At 37.3% G+C, this 16,065-nt stretch overlaps 1 protein-coding gene across 2 annotated transcripts in view; it reads left to right on the top strand.

Moving 5' to 3' along the window:
* Positions 1-16,065, top strand: part of TET2 (tet methylcytosine dioxygenase 2) — a 79,733-nt gene that overhangs the window by 679 nt on the left and 62,989 nt on the right. The window lies entirely within an intron of this gene.

Here is a 16,065-nt window from a genome sequence, read left to right as displayed (position 1 = left end):
TCTCTTTTGCCTTCTCTCCCTTCCTCCGCCCTTTAAATATATGTGTCCCGTTCACACACGTGCGGATTTCTCCATCTCTTTGGCTTTATTCTGGAAAGAGACTTTCAAGTGGGGTGTGTGGGAGCAGTTTGGATGGTCGCTTAAAAGGAAGCGGGCGGGGGTGGGGGGGGGGAGAGAGAAATCAATGGTTGGGTTAGCTGGGTAAAACTTTAAGAATTTATCTTTTACCCCTTTCCTTTTTGAAGGGGAGGATTTGTGATCTTTCAGCCGAAAGCAAACTCTTTCTAGAGAAGTATCTTGGGTAGAAAGCGCGGGCGTTCTGTTAGCTGGGGCGGAAAGGTGGCTGGGCGAATGTTTTATATATAAACGTCTCTTCTGGCTTTGTGTTTTTCATGACTGCACCCTCATTTCGGTTTACCGGTGAGTGACAAGCAGACACAAAGACAGGCGCAGTGCAAGGGGGTGGGGGGAGGCGGCAGAGGGGAAGAAAAGAGGGACATTGTGGAGTTTTGAGGACTACAAGGTCAGGAGCGCTTAAGGAAACTGACGTGCCAAACTAGGAGAGGAGAATTGGAAACATTAGGGCTCCCCCCCCCCCCCATTTAACAGTATCATCACCATTATCTGTATTATGGCTATTATTATTTTGTTTTAACAACTGCTGGCCTGGGATTCAACGTTGGGTCCAGAAAAACACAGAAACGCGCATCCCTCAAAAATGATTGCCTTATGACAAGCTCACGGATGAGAAATAATATTGGCGAGGAATGTCCCATTCAGACGCAAATGCTCTGTGGTAGATACATTTTAGCATGAAAAAGAATTCCAGCCACCCCGTCAGGGATACTTTGGACCTGCAATGGAAGCCCTTATAACACTGTTTCAATTGAGCTAAGTTTTCTCCAGTCTAATGTAAGCTTTATCAAGAGAAAAAAAATGTAGATTCAGCTTTGTATCATGGTACAGTATTCTTTTTGTGACTTGTTTGTGGGGGTTGGAGATAAGGAAGGACTGGAACTGATGTGAGGCTTACAGAAACATTCACTCTTAATGATCTAATTTTGAGTGTCGCTCCCCCCCCATCCCCTTGCAATGGGCAGATGCAGATGCAAAATCTGATTCCACAACATGGCAAGTGATGGAAGATAGGGATTTGGGTAGGTGTTACGTATTTAAAACACGGAGAGAAATCTCTCTGTAATAAAGAAAGCCAAGGCTGTTGTTTGTCAGCTAATGAGGCCATTGTATTTGCATTTTAATGGCAGGCTAACATTGGAAAGGGGGTGGGAAGACAGAATAGTGGTAGCTTGTAAATTCATTTGCTTAATTGAATGTGTATTCTGTGATGGCACTTTCAGTGAAGAAGGGGACGTAAGGGCTTATTTGTTAAACAAATTCAGCAGATGGACATTAATGGTCAAGAATCAGGGAAAGGCCTCAGCTGTAGGGCTGATAAAGGCAAAGAAATTCACATGTTACTAGATATGCCCAAAACAACATTACCTGTTGAAAGCCACCTTTCTGAATCTTACTCTCCTTCTTGAAGTGAACAAGCTGCACACTTTGTACAGTACACTCTTGAACGGCTGAGACAACTCATTGGACTGTATCAGGTACAGTCCACTAACAATATTCTGTGACCTTAAGAATTAGCATTTCTTTTATTGTTCTTCTTGCTCAAAAACAGCAATATAAGTTCCTAGATTTTTATAGAATTATGTAAATTATATAGGTGTTCAGAGAAAGCTATTTATGGTCCCTTGCTCTAATAGTAAACTTCTCTGTCAATAACTGAATTGATCATAATTTTGTTAAATATATATATCAAGCTGTAATGAAACTTAAATATTAAAATTTTCAACATTTGACCAGCTTCTGCCCACAAACTTCCTTTTTCAGTTAAGAAAAAATAAATTCATTGAGGATCATGCTTGAACTCAGTATATGCAATAATTCTGTGCATTAATATACAGAGTTTGGGGAACATACAGTTCATGTCCTCAACTACTGTTGTAGATTTCACATGCATGGTTGCATAGAGATATATCTGGATATTCGTAGTGGTGTAGCATGTAATAAAATAAGTAACACAGTGTTTTCTGCTTTAACCTGAAATTCAAGTAATGGGAACCAGTGTCAAATCTGAGAACTTAGGTTAATGTGGTTGGGGCAGAACATGTTCACCAATTCTCAGTTGTCTTTTCACGCTTCTTTCCTCCCAAACTTCCTCTACATGTTCCTCATGTTTCTTGTGAAGTTCAGTGCAATTGTTGTTCTGTTGATTGACAGAATTAGAAGAACCTCTGTTTGGAATCTTAAGAAAATGTTAACTTTTCTTACTTTGGAGGTTATTACCTTTTTGTTGCCTATCCACAAAAACTAATATTTGATGGCATCCTTGAAGACTCCCCCTCCCCCAAACTCTTCTAGCTTTTAATTAGCACTGCACAAGCTCTGTGACTATCCACATGGCCCTTGGCTGTTTAGAAATAAACAGATGTGTTCACCAGAAATGGATGGAGTCCAGTGCTCCTGAAGTCCCAAACAACATGTTTAATGGTTGTAAGGCTCAATATAGTTAATGTATACAGTACATATCAATGTAAGAAACTTAAAATGTTTCCTTCTCATTACAGAATGCCATTGTGCATGTAAGCTTTCCTTTAATAGCAAAAGGCTTTATCATGGTATGAAGCATCTTATAGAGGTTTTTGAGGATTTTTCATTTACTGTAGGTTTTACACACACACACCTATAGAGAGAGAGAGAGAGTGTTGAGGAAAGGAAGACCGATAAACATACTCCCTCTTTGAAAATGTCAATATTTTATCACTAGGTAGGTTAAAAATAGTGATATTTTTCACTAGGCATAAGGTACTGCATTGTTTTTATTCAAGAACAATATGAAACTATAATTGACTTGATATTCTAGCCAAAAATGTTGCACTTCATGAACTATTGTTGTAAACAATAATTTTAACATTTGCAATGATAATTTGAGCCGATTCTGGCTGCAGTCAATGAGGCTTTCTTTTCAGTTTTTAACATTCCTGAAATTTCCATCTAAATTTATTGTAAATGTAATGTTCAGAGTATCCATATAACATGGCTGGGAAGGTTGTGGCAAATAAATGTGCTTTAAGCTGTTACTTCCTTCCTTCCTTCTGTTAGATCTATAGCCCACATTTTGTTCAGGAGTTCTGAACAAAGTAGTTTTTCTCCTCCCATTTTCTGCACAGCAGCAATAGTCCTATCAGGTAAGTCCAAGTAGGAATAACTGGTTCATAGTCACATAGTGAGCTGTTGTGACTGCAGTGGGACTTGGGCGTGGGTCTGCCCAATTCATTTCCAGTACCTTAACCCCTACACTCCAGTAGCTCTATTGTTATTTTCATATTCAAAATCATTGTTACCATTAAGATGCTCTTAAAAACAATGAGTGGGCTTACACATCACATTAAATTATCCTCTTAAAATTCATATTTTATTCAGTTACGTATGTTCATTTGAATAAAATGAATACTTCAAACTGTACAATAGTCTACTTGGTTAAAAACTATCCTTACTGTATTCTTTACAGTACTGTAGCCTTTATATTCTGACCCTAGTCCTGTATTTCTTTATGATTACAGGTGAGACTTTATGCTTTATTCAGAATTACTTCTGAAAGTCTAAGTAAAGTTTTCTTGACAGTAAATACCACAGAAAAAATGTAAACTTAATAGGTTGCCCACTTTAAATTCTGACAAGCATAAAAAGTTGAGAAAATTTAATAAGTTTTATACTAAATATTATTGGTCTTGTTTTGAGGAGAATTTTTTTTTATATGGAGACCATATTCAGAATTCAGCAGGTGCAACTTCACAACCTTATTCTTTTACAAAAAAATCTGTATATGTAGTTAATGGATTTGTAGACTATCCTGTTCCTGACAGTTTTAGCTATTATTAAATATTCTACTTTCCTTAAACTTAAAAATTACCCAACAAGAGGAGACCTACAAAGATAACAAACACTAGATGTTTTATAGTTCTAGTGATCTTGCTCCCTTGAACAGATGAACTTAAGCTGTATCAGGTTAAAAAAAATCAATTAAGTCCATGAAAGCTTCCATCCCAACAAGAACATAGAGATATTTATTTCATGTGTATCTTACTCTTCTTCTAAGATTTTGAGTTCAGGTAGGTCACTTTTTGAGCCTCCATGTTATATCCAAATGTGGAATACATATGTGAGAATGGGCCCTGGAATTAGAATATTATATTACTTCATGAAGGTAAGTATACTAACTGCTATATTACCATTACCATTAAATATGGCTGTTGAGCAATATATCTCTATTTACTAGATCACGTTGGAGATAAGTATGATGAAATGCTGTAAAACTTCTCAGAAGTAACTGCTGATTATTCTTTAGCTTCATCAGAACATCAGTATTTATGTTTTTATGAGTGAAGATAGCCTAGATTTACTACATCTGTAACTACTCTGGATGACCTCACTCAGCTGCTACAGCTTCAGAGATTTTTCCCCCAGGATTTCCAATGCTATAGCATAGCTTTCTAATATTAATACAGGCTATTACAGGCCAGCTCTAAGTTGAGCAACATCTCCATCTGTATACTTACATAGTCATAGAAAGGGTCATAGAGGCCATGAAGGCCAACACTCTGGTTAATTCACAAGTCCCAATTAAAACATCTACAATGGATGGCTATCCAACTTTAATTTAAATGCATCCAATGAAATGAATGCTACTTTTTGAGGTGGTATGTTCAGCTGTCAAACTGTTATGCTATTAGGAAGTTTTTCATCACATCTAACTGTAGTTTGATTTCCTATATAAAATTCTTTATGCCATGTCCTCAAGTCTGGGATAATAGAGAATAATTTATGGCCATCTGTATATCATGTAATATATTTGAATAGTGCTATCAAATCCGTACTCAGTGTTTCTCTCTTCTTGGTCATTTAAACACTTTTGAGTCATTTCTAAGTGGCCAGTTTTATGAAGACTTGGTGACTATCTAAGAAACAATGCTGGAAGCCATGGTCACAAATTAATTTGTCTAACAAGGTAAAATTATTGATTTATTTCTGTTTCTTGATTGCTGCAAAGGCATTTCACCAATTCTTAGTGCTGTGACATCATTCAATAAGGCTATTTGCTTGATATGCTGGTTCTGAAACGCAGTGGGATGCATTATGAATCATAAAAAACTGACTGCAGTCTGAATCAGAAATACAGTAATCATATGACTGGATAGAAACTGAAAGGGTTTTTGTATACATATATCTACTGAATTAGGATTTTTAGATCTGAACTGCAGGTAACAGCAAATCTGTTTTACTTGACCTATAGAAACTTAGTTAAGAATTTGTTTTTAGATGGTGCTGATATTACTGATTCTATGTAATGTCATATATTGTACAGCATTGCAAAGTATCTTCTCTGCATTGGGACTGATGCTATTTTCCACTTCCAGAACTCAGCTGCCTGAATGAAAAGCACCAGCATCTGGCAGTCCTGATCTATGTTAGTTACTAAAAATTTGAAATATTAAAGAGGAGCTACCTAATTTGATTCTTGCTTTTATACAGTAATGAACATATGAATTGTAGTCTCAGACAAACTATTTTCTATTGAGCTCCAGATTTTCATATTATACAGAAAACTACTTTATGTGGAATTAGATCATTAGGAATATCCAGTAGAGTATTAGATGGTTATGGATGGCTGGGTGTATTTTCTAACACTAATGGATAGGGATTTTCAGGCAAGAGGCCCTCCTATCCTGACCTGAAGATGTCAGGGATAGAACGTGCAATTCTATTACACCTTAAGTTTCTTCATTATGATAGATATTCTTTTGTTCAAGCAACCTAACTGGTTTTCCTTTAAGTTATCTCATTGCAGTAAACCTGTAGTATCTGAACAGTTGTAGAATAGAGAATGTGGACTATAGAACTTGATACTCAGTGGCACTTGTGCACAGCTTTATAGAATCACAGGGTTGATGGACCCATTTAGGATACTATCTCCCTGAGTCTATCTCCCTGCCCACGTTCATTATTAAACACCATGTTTGAGTGAACCTCCATAGAAGAAACTTAAGTCTTGCTTTTCAGCAGATGGTGGCCTGAAAAGCACTAATAAGTTGATTAGGTGTCTTGACACAGTGTATGCCTTTTGTGTGTTTGTATTATGATTATTGTCAGTATAATGCAGCAGTAATGTATGCTACCCATTCTCTGCTAAAGCATAGGAAATGCTACAGGGATCTATACATTTGCTTATCTGAAAGTACTATGCCATCGGTGTAATTACAAGTGGGGTGATTGTTTTGTTCATTTGCCTGAGGTATTTGAGTAAACTATAGTGTATTGCGAATGGCAGTGATATTTAGGTCTGACACAACATATTAGAGGGAATAAGCTCCAAGCAATCTGCAAATATGGATGAAAGGCATTATGGCTGTAGCAATATATAATAATTCTCTTGGCTAAGATTCTGAATGTATTCTTTTATCCTATATAGATATGAGGTAGAGTGGCTTTCAGTCCCTTTCTGATTGAACTTTGAAGCCTTTTGTCTGAAAGCTGAGCAGAAAGCATACTTTGAAGAGCCATTTTTCAGGGACATTAAATGAAGAGTGGTTAATAATACACAGAGGTTTGGATAACAGTGGTGGATTGGTAATCATCCTATTTCCATACCTGTATTTTCTGTGCTTTAAATATAGCTCCAAAAACTTCTTCTGTTGGAAGGGAACAGGACCATTGAAAATATGTGTGTAGTCAGTTTTCCAGTTGAACTGAAACATGGAAACCATCCAGGTAGCATTTATGGGAAATTAATATAAATTATTTGTTATATAAGCCCTTCTCCAAAGTGCTGAACCTGAAAATACCTGGTGATAGAAAAGAACTCTACTGTAGGAATCTTCAGACATCCAGTTTCACAGCAATGGAAGTTGAAAGAGTGAGGAAAATAAGGAGTGGTGGCTTTAAACAAAGAATTTCCCCATGAGCTTTGAACAAGGAATTATTCCAATTCATAGTGAAGTCTATTGAAAGCAAACAGCTACGAATAAACATAAATTCTACAGCTGAGTCTGAATATTTTTCAGTGTGGTAAAGTCCTACTATAGACATCTGTTGGGAAAAACTCAGTGCTTGGAAAAATAAAAACTTGATTCCCATAATTACTTATCAGGGAGTAAGATCTATTGAATTCAACTGCTAATTATCTTGCCAATATTTTATGCCTGACTCACAGGAGAGCTTTTACTCTCACTAGATTTATCATTGTTATATATGTATAAAATGTGTGTGTGTGTGTACACATAGACATATACTTTATTTAATAAAACATATTGGCAAAGAAAAAAGTAAAATACCAACAAAATTATGTATGTAAGGGTTTCTCACATATGTATATATGTTTTATTTGTTGTTCAGTCGTTAAGTCGTGTCCGACTCTTCGTGACCCTATGAACCATATTGCGCCAGGCCTTCCTGTCCTTCACTGCCTCCCTGAGTTTGCTCAGTTTCATGCTCATTGCTTCAGTGATGCTATCTAACCATCTCATCCTCTGCCGTCCTCTTCTCCTTTTGCCTTCAATCTTTCCCAGCATCAGGGTCTTTTCCAAAGACTCCTCTCTTCGCATTAGGTGACCAAAGTATCTGAGCTTGAGCTTCATTATCAGTCCTTCCAATGAGCAATCAGGGTTGATTTCCTTTAAGATTGACTGGTTTGACCTCCTAGCAGTCCAGGGGACTCTTAAGAGTCTTCTCCAGCACCACAGTTCAAAGGCATCAATTCTTCGGCGCTCAGCCTTCTTTATGGTCCAGCTCTCACAGCCATACATTACTACTGGAAAAACCATAGCTTTGACTATGCGGATCTTTGTCGGCAAGGTGACGTCTCTGCTTTTTAATATGCTATCTAGGCTTGCCATAGCTTTCCTCCCAAGGAGCAAGCGTCTTTTAATTTCATGGCTGCAGTCTCTGTCTGCGGTGATCTTGGAGCCCAAATAAATGAAGTCTGTTACTGCTTCCATTTCTACCCCTTCTATTTGCCAGGAATTGATGGGTCCAGATGCCATGATCTTAGTTTTTTTAATGTTGAGTTTCAAGCCAGCTTTCGCACTCTCCTCTTTCACCCTCATCAAGAGGCCCTTTAGTTCTTCTTCACTTTCTGCCATTAGGGTGGTATCATCTGCATATCTGAGGTTATTGATGATTCTCCCTGCAATCTTAATTCCAGCTTGTGATTCTTCCAGCCTGGCATTTCTCATGATGTACTCTGCATATAGGTTAAATAAGCAGGGTGACAGTATACAGTCTTGTCGTACTCCTTTCCCTATTTTGAACCAATTGGTTGTTCCGTGACTGGTTCTAACTGTTGCTTCTTGGCCCGCATACAGATTTCTCAGGAGACAGGTAAGGTGGTCTGGTACCCCCATCTCTTTAAGAATTTGCCACAGTTTGTTGTGATCCACACAATCAAAGGCTTTTGCATAGTCAGTGAAGCAGAAGTAGATATTTTTCTGGAACTCTCGTGCTTTCTCCATGATCCAGCGAATGTTGGCAATTTGATCTCTAGTTCCTCTGCCTCTTCGAAACCCAGCTTGTACATCCGGTAGTTCTCGGTTCACGTACTGCTGAAGCCTAGCTTGTAGGATTTTGAGCATAACCTTGCTAGCATGTGAAATGAGTGCAATTGTGCGATAGTTTGAGCATTCTTTGGCATTGCCCTTCTTTGGAATTGGAACGTAAACTGACCTTTTCCAATCCCGTGGCCAGTGTTGCGTTTTCCAAACTTGCTGGCATATTGAGTGCAGCACTTTAACAGCATCATCTTTTAGTATTTTAAATAACTCAGCTGGAATACTGTCATCTCCACTAGCTTTGTTGTTAGCAATGCTTCCTAAGGCCCACTTGACTTCACTCTCTAGGATGTCTGGCTCAAGGTCAGTGACCACACCAGCATGGACATCAGGGACATTAAGATCTTTCTTGTATAGTTCTTCTGTGTATTCTTGCCACCTCTTCTTAATCTCTTCTGCTTCTGTTAGGTCCCTGCCTTTTTTGTCCTTTATCATGCCCATCTTTGCACTAAATGTTCCTTTGATATCTCCAATTTTCTTGAAGAGATCTCTAGTCTTCCCCATTCTATTGTTTTCCTCAATTTCTTTGCATTGTTCATTTAAGAAGGCCTTCTTATCTCTCCTTGCTATTCTCTGGAAATCTGCATTCAGTTGCTTATATCTTTCCCTTTCACCCTTGCTTTTCACATTCCTTCTTTCCACAGCTATTTGTAATGCCTCATCAGACAGCCATTTTGCTTTCTTGCATTTCTTTTTCCTTGGGATGGTTTTAGTTGCTGCCTCCTGTACAATGTTACAGACCTCCGTCCATAGTTCTTCAGGCACTCTGTCTATCAAATCTAATCCTCTAAATCTATTCATCACCTTCACTGTGTACTCACAAGGAATATGATCTAAGTCATACCTGAGTGGTCTAGTGGTTTTCCCTACATTCTTCAATTTAAGCCTAAATTTTGCAGTAAGAAGCTCATGATCTGAGCCACAGTCAGCTCCTGGTCTTGTTTTTGCTGTCTGTATAGTGCTTCTCTTTGGCTGCAAAGTATGTAATCAATCTGGTTTCGGTATTGACCACTGGTGATGTCCATGTGTAGAGTCGTCTCTTATGTTGTTGGAAAAGAGTGTTTGCTATGACTAGCTTGTTCTCTTGACAGAATTCTATTAGCCTTTGCCCTGCTTCATTTTGTGCTCCAAGGCCAAACTTGCCTGTTATTCCGATTACTCCTTGACTTCCTACTTTAGCATTCCAATCCCCTATGATGAAAAGGACATCTTTTTTTGGTGCTAGTTCTAGAAGGTGTTGTAGGTCTTCATAGAAGCGGTCAACTTCAGCTTCTTCAGCATCAGTGGTTGGGGCAGAGACTTGGATTACTGTGATGTTGAATGGTTTGCCTTGGATACGCACTGAGATCATTCTGTCATTTTTGAGGTTGTACCCCATTACTGCCTTTCCCACTCTCTTATTGACTATGAGTGCAACTCCATTTCTTCTAAGGGTTTCTTGGCCACAGTAGTAGATATAATGGTCACCTGAATTAAATTCACCCATTCCCGTCCATTTCAATTCGCTGATTCCCAAGATGTTGACATTCAATCTTGTCATCTCATGTTTGACCACATCCAGCTTGCCTTGGTTCATAGATCTTACATTCCAGGTACCTATACAATATTGTTCTTTACAGCATCGGACCTTCTTTTCGCTTCCAGATACATCCACAGCTGAACGTCCTTTCAGCTTTGGCCTAGCTGCTTCACTCTTTCTGGAGCTACTTGGAAATGCCCTCCGCTCTTCCCCAGTAGCATATTGGACACCTTCCGACCTGAGGGGCTCATCTTCCGGTGTCATATCTTTTAGCCTTTTAACATTGTCCATGGGGTTTTCTTGGCAAGGATACTGGAGAGGGTTGCCATTTCCTTCTCCAGTGGACCACATTTTGTCAGAACTCTCTGTCATGACCTGTCCGTCTTGGGTGGCCCTGCACGGTATAGCTCATGGCTTCACTGAGTTACGCAAGCCCCTTTGCCACGACAAGGCAGTGATCCATGAAGGGGATATATGTTTTATGCAGTAATTTAAATAAAGTTTGACCATATTTCATTATAATTCCCCATATATAATTTGTGTTAGTAAACACCATGTAGATAAATTGTACATAAAGTAACATCAGGTCTTCAATCCACTGAGTAACTGGCCCATAAATTTGTCTTTCCACTGTTGAAGGACTAGTCTTTTGGTAAGGGAGTAAAGAATCCATTTCTGTTGTCCATTAGTCAGTTTCCATGCAGGAGAAACACCATAAATAGTTCAAAAGGATATGAATGTCCAGACATATTACACCTCATATGAAAATTAAATTGACACATGTAATGACTTCTTGAATATGACAATTTTAGGGTTTGTAAATACATATTTTAATGAAGAATTATTTCATTTTGTCTCCAGCAATATTGATTTACTCACCCCTTTTCTGTACAGATCCAGTGGGGTACCATACGTCCAATAAAAAAATACTCCTTTCCTCTTAACTGATAGATCAGTAGTGATTTCCAGAAGAGTTGTGAAATTTTGCTCAATCGACATTGCTGTCCCTTATTTAATATAGTAGTTACAATTGCTTAGTATATTTTCTGTGTTATCCTACTGTGCAGATTTAACAACATCATTGTTAAAAAAAACTAATGATGATGATAATGATAAGAATTCAATCAGACATAGTTTGAGTGGAAATAATTTAATATCATATTCTGGACAATAAAAGAATTTTCTTCAGTTGGGAAAATTGGTGACTTTTTAGCTTTAAATCCATTAAATGGCTTGGGACATAGTGTTTATAGTAGCCGTGGTCATATCCAAGGGATCTTGTTATGAGAAGTGTCAGACGTGTGTGCATATGATCCCTAGAATTCAAAAGCTCTGCTAGTCCCTTGCAAAACTGCACCCCAGATGTTGGAGGGGAGAGACCCCCTGGGAAAAAATATAAAGATGCAGGTGATTTTCTAGCCTTGTTTCCCCCTTCCCAGTCCAGAACAAGGGTATATGAGAAAACATACCAAACAGTTTTTTAAAAATCCTTCAGGCTATTTGTGTTGTTTGGTATAAATAACTTTCTGTGGTGAAGTAAGGGCATAAGGTTATAGCATATCACTTCAACGCACAAGTTGATCCAAGTTTTTTCAAGTAAACATTTGTGCTCTGAAATCTATGCACTGAGGCAGATCACATGCCAAAAGTGTACACATTATTTTCGTTAATGAATCCAGATTTAATGTATGTGTATCATGCTTTAGATTGCTCAAAGATGACATGATTTCATAATGCTGATTTAGCAAGTTGCATAAATAATGTGTACTTTATATTTGTCCTGTCGGAATGAACTTGCATCAGCGTTAGCAGATTTTAGACTGTTTTCCAATCGTTTGTTGGGGCTGGAGAGACAATATGCCTTAAGAGTTTCATATTTGCTATATTCGAAAACTGCGACCTATATATGCCTATATATCCTCAAACAAAAGTACAGTTGAAATAGAAGGAAATTGCCTATAAGTTCACCTTGGTGAGATTAGATTGAGAGTAATACAGATAATTAAACAGTACCTTAATTTAAAATATTAGAATCTGAAAATAAATTCCAGAATCTTCATTCCAGCTGATTTTTTGATATTTCTTTTCCTCAAAGGGTAGATAATCCTTGCATGTTTTTGCTTACGTTTCTTTGCCTATTCTGATTTAAATGTATTTGCTTTATAGTCTGTCTTCATATAATCCGTTCGGTAATCGTTGAAGTTTGGCACTCATTTTGGTCTTGTTTCAGAGGGAGGACAGCAAAATAAAATGTCATCCTTCCAGAATTCAAATACATTTCATGACTGACCTCTCTGGAAAAATTGTAAGATGTGTTGCCTCTGCTTTACCATAGACTCTCTTTTTTTCCCTATTCAGCATTTCTTCGGATCCAGTCAGAGTAAAGACACCACGTGGACTTTGCGCACATGGCCACACTGTTTACAAACACTCTCCCAGAATTCTCAAAAGCTGTTGTGTAACAGCCAAGCGGGCGCAATGTATCACTAGTTAACAGCATTAGTCTGCACTGGTCTACAATTTCTACTCCATTGTTCACTATTGTCCACAACCCCCACATATTTAATGCAGGCTGGATGATATATATTCCAGGAAGATGGGGGGTTGCCTTCCCTTTAAAAAAAAACAACGTTTGTTTTAGTGACATTCAGCTCTGTAGCATACAATAAGGTCATCTGTGGTGAGCCAAAAATAGAGGCTTCACTACTTAATAGAGAACTGGAACTGGGCAGTGAAAGCTGGAGCTTGTGTGACATAGTGTTTGCAGTTACAAACACAGGCAAGTCAGGATAAGTTCTGGTTTTTGGGATTGTAAAAAGTGTGGAACAGTCCAAGTGACATACGTTAACCAGAGCTGCAATAGTATGCATAGTTAGATTATATAAATCACATAAAGAATGCGTATTGGAGAGATTTTTTAGATTTTTTTTATCCCGCCTTTATTATTTTTATAAATAACTCAAGGCAGCAAATTTATCTTTGCAGGATTGTAACCTAAGCTACATCTTATTAAAAAGCCTGTATTTTTATTATTATTATTATACTGGGATTCTTTTTAGCTAGAAGCTTTAGTGTATGTAAGGCCAGTGAGATCGACAAGTTACTACCAATTCACAGTTATTAAAGCAGAGAGTGCTTTCTCCTATTCAGACAGCAAGCCATAAATTATGATAATCTTGAACCAATTTGCCATACATGTTTCACGTGGCAGGCCCAGAGAACTATTATTACCAACCATTATGCAAACACATAAATATATTTAATCCATAAAAGCCCTCTTTCCTTCAGTGGGGGTTGTTCTTCCAACATTATTCCAGGAGTAATAGTTTTAGTTGTTCTTTAAAGTATTCATTAAAGCAAACTTGAGTATGGGATAGCATCTTGTTACACTTTGTCTACTCTAAGTAACTTTAATTGAATGGACACTATTTAAGAACTCCCTTTTAATTTATTATACCCTGTTATCGTAATGCATATTGCAGACCAAGTAGCTCATAATTTCTAAGGTCCAGTCTTTGCCTTGATTTGGTGTGAAGGCTATATATTTTCCTTATTCCAGATTTAAATAGTCTGAACTACTCATGTTCAGTAGATTTCAGATAGATAGATAGATAGATAGATAGATAGATAGATAGATAGATAGATAGATAGATAGATCGATCATGCATGCATACATGCATTAACTTAATTTATAAGGCTGCCCAAATCATAACTTATGACTCTGGGTGGCATATATATATAAACATAAAAACAGTCATTTTTTAAAAATATATACAACCAATGTAACAATACACAATCACATACATATTAGTTCCTTATTGTAAAAATGAAAAAGTTTATAACATTTCAAACCAATGGGAAGAGATAACAATAAAGAAATACACAGATTTCACTGGGTCACAGATAGATTTGTAAAACAGGTTGAACTAAAATAATTCTAATGAGAATCTTACTAATCTAACAAAAGATAAATGGTGAATATGCAAACCTTAGATGTTGAAAACACTTGCATTTTGGAAGTAAATAGAAATGGTGGTGACTAATATTTGAGTTGTTTTAAAAATTAGATGGATTAATTTTCTTTTTGTAAGTGCAATTTGTTTTAAAAAATTAATTGTAGTGGGAGAAAGCAGAGATCTTAGCTTTGCTTTGAACTTAGGGACACATTAGAATTAGAAATAAAGTTATTTGTTTTTAAGACATTATTTGACAGCATCTTATCAGCTGTGGCAAGAGAACTTGTTAACCTCCAATGGGTTGGAACACACCATGCAAAGATAGCTTAGATGTATAAACCTTGTCACGTCAAAGAGTACCTCCAGAGCTGCAGCTCCAGGTCAGTCTGTCATCTCTAACGTGGCCGGGCGCACATGGCTACAGTGTTTACAAACATGATCCCAGAATTCCTGAGGGCGGTTATGTAACAGCCAGCGAGTACAGTATCAGACTGACTAAAATGACCTGGATCGCGAATGTTGGCGTAGTCTCAGTGGAGCAGTTGGACGGGGAAAAAAAGAGACTGGGAAACTGCACATTAGATATACCTGAGCAGATAACATTCCTCTTGCAGCTATTTTTGGTGTCTTAAGCAAAAGTGTCAGGAACATAGAATAAATGCAGAGATGTATTCTCAGTACTGTGAGCTTTTGTAACTTAGAATATTTTATGAACATTATAGCAACAAAGAGCTCTTTTTCAAAAGATCTTCTTAGTTCTTAAAATGTATTTGACATTTAAATTGTATTTTGAAAAGAAAGTATGCAAGAACTACTTGAAAATGCAAATATTTGCCCAAGCTATGAGCTATGTAAAGGACTTCATCTGCAACAGACTTTCTCTGCATGCAGCATGCTGAATTTTGTGCAAGATCATATGTAGTTATTACAGGTCTCACTGGAAATCATGCAGTATTTACACAACCTGTGGTTAATAATGAAGCCAGTGGGTGTTAATCAACAAGTTTGCCATATGTTAAGGATTCATACATGCTGTGAAAATCCTAAAAGTTTAGTTGTGGATGCCATGCTAATGATAGGAAGAGCTGGTCTGTTGTATTTATAAATATAGCTGTAACAGATTTCCAGGGCTATAATGGTTTCTTCTTATAGCATGTTAAAAAAAAAAGCCTGTTGTCATAATAAATCTCTTTGTTTTCACTCCTGGAGTCAATTTTATGTTTTCGGTGTTATTTTTGTAGCAACATAATTCACATTGTTTCCTGCTGCTTCTAAATGTATAAAAGTAAAGTTAATGAAATAATTATTAGAGATTTATTGTAGCTCATCATGGATGTAACTTTAAATGTAGTGTTTTATTTAATGCTGATTTTCAAGTCTAAGTGCTAGCCATTATGGTGTCAGATTAAAAATAGTGCAGGGGGAAGTGTAAGTGAATGATGCAGATGCTGGCCAACCTGGTTTATCGTACCTTGGATGAACAACAGTCATTGATAGTAATCGAAAATATAAGTTGAATAGGGCTGTGCAGATCCTTTAAAATAAGTGCTAGGAGTGAAATGGCTGTACATGCACACTCATTCAGAAACCATGAAACAGCTGTGCATGCCTTGAAAAGACATCCCTACTTTATTAATTTGAAGAAATGTCCTTTGTGTAGACTTCCGCTCTTGGCAAAATGCCTCTTTCAAAGGATTTGCACAGCCCTGATGTGGAACCATTAATTAATCCAGGATCTGTATAGTATCCCATCCAAAGTGTGTGTAAAGCATTATTGCATGATGTGTTGTTTGGAATGTGGTATACTTCAACCTTAATTTAGAAGTTCTGAAAGTAGAATGTTAAAAATACCATGAATGAATTTAATCATTAATCCCTAACCTCACCGCCCACAGAGGAAGCTTCCTGTTGGGTGTTC

The sequence above is a fragment of the Python bivittatus genome, unplaced genomic scaffold, assembly GCF_059951505.1.
Source record: "Python bivittatus isolate LINGU-HERP-01145 unplaced genomic scaffold, Pbiv_v1 ctg000070_np1212, whole genome shotgun sequence".
NCBI classification, from domain to species: Eukaryota; Metazoa; Chordata; class Lepidosauria; order Squamata; family Pythonidae; genus Python; species Python bivittatus.
Note: the sequence above shows the minus strand (reverse complement) of the source record. Positions and strands in the feature narration are given on the sequence as shown.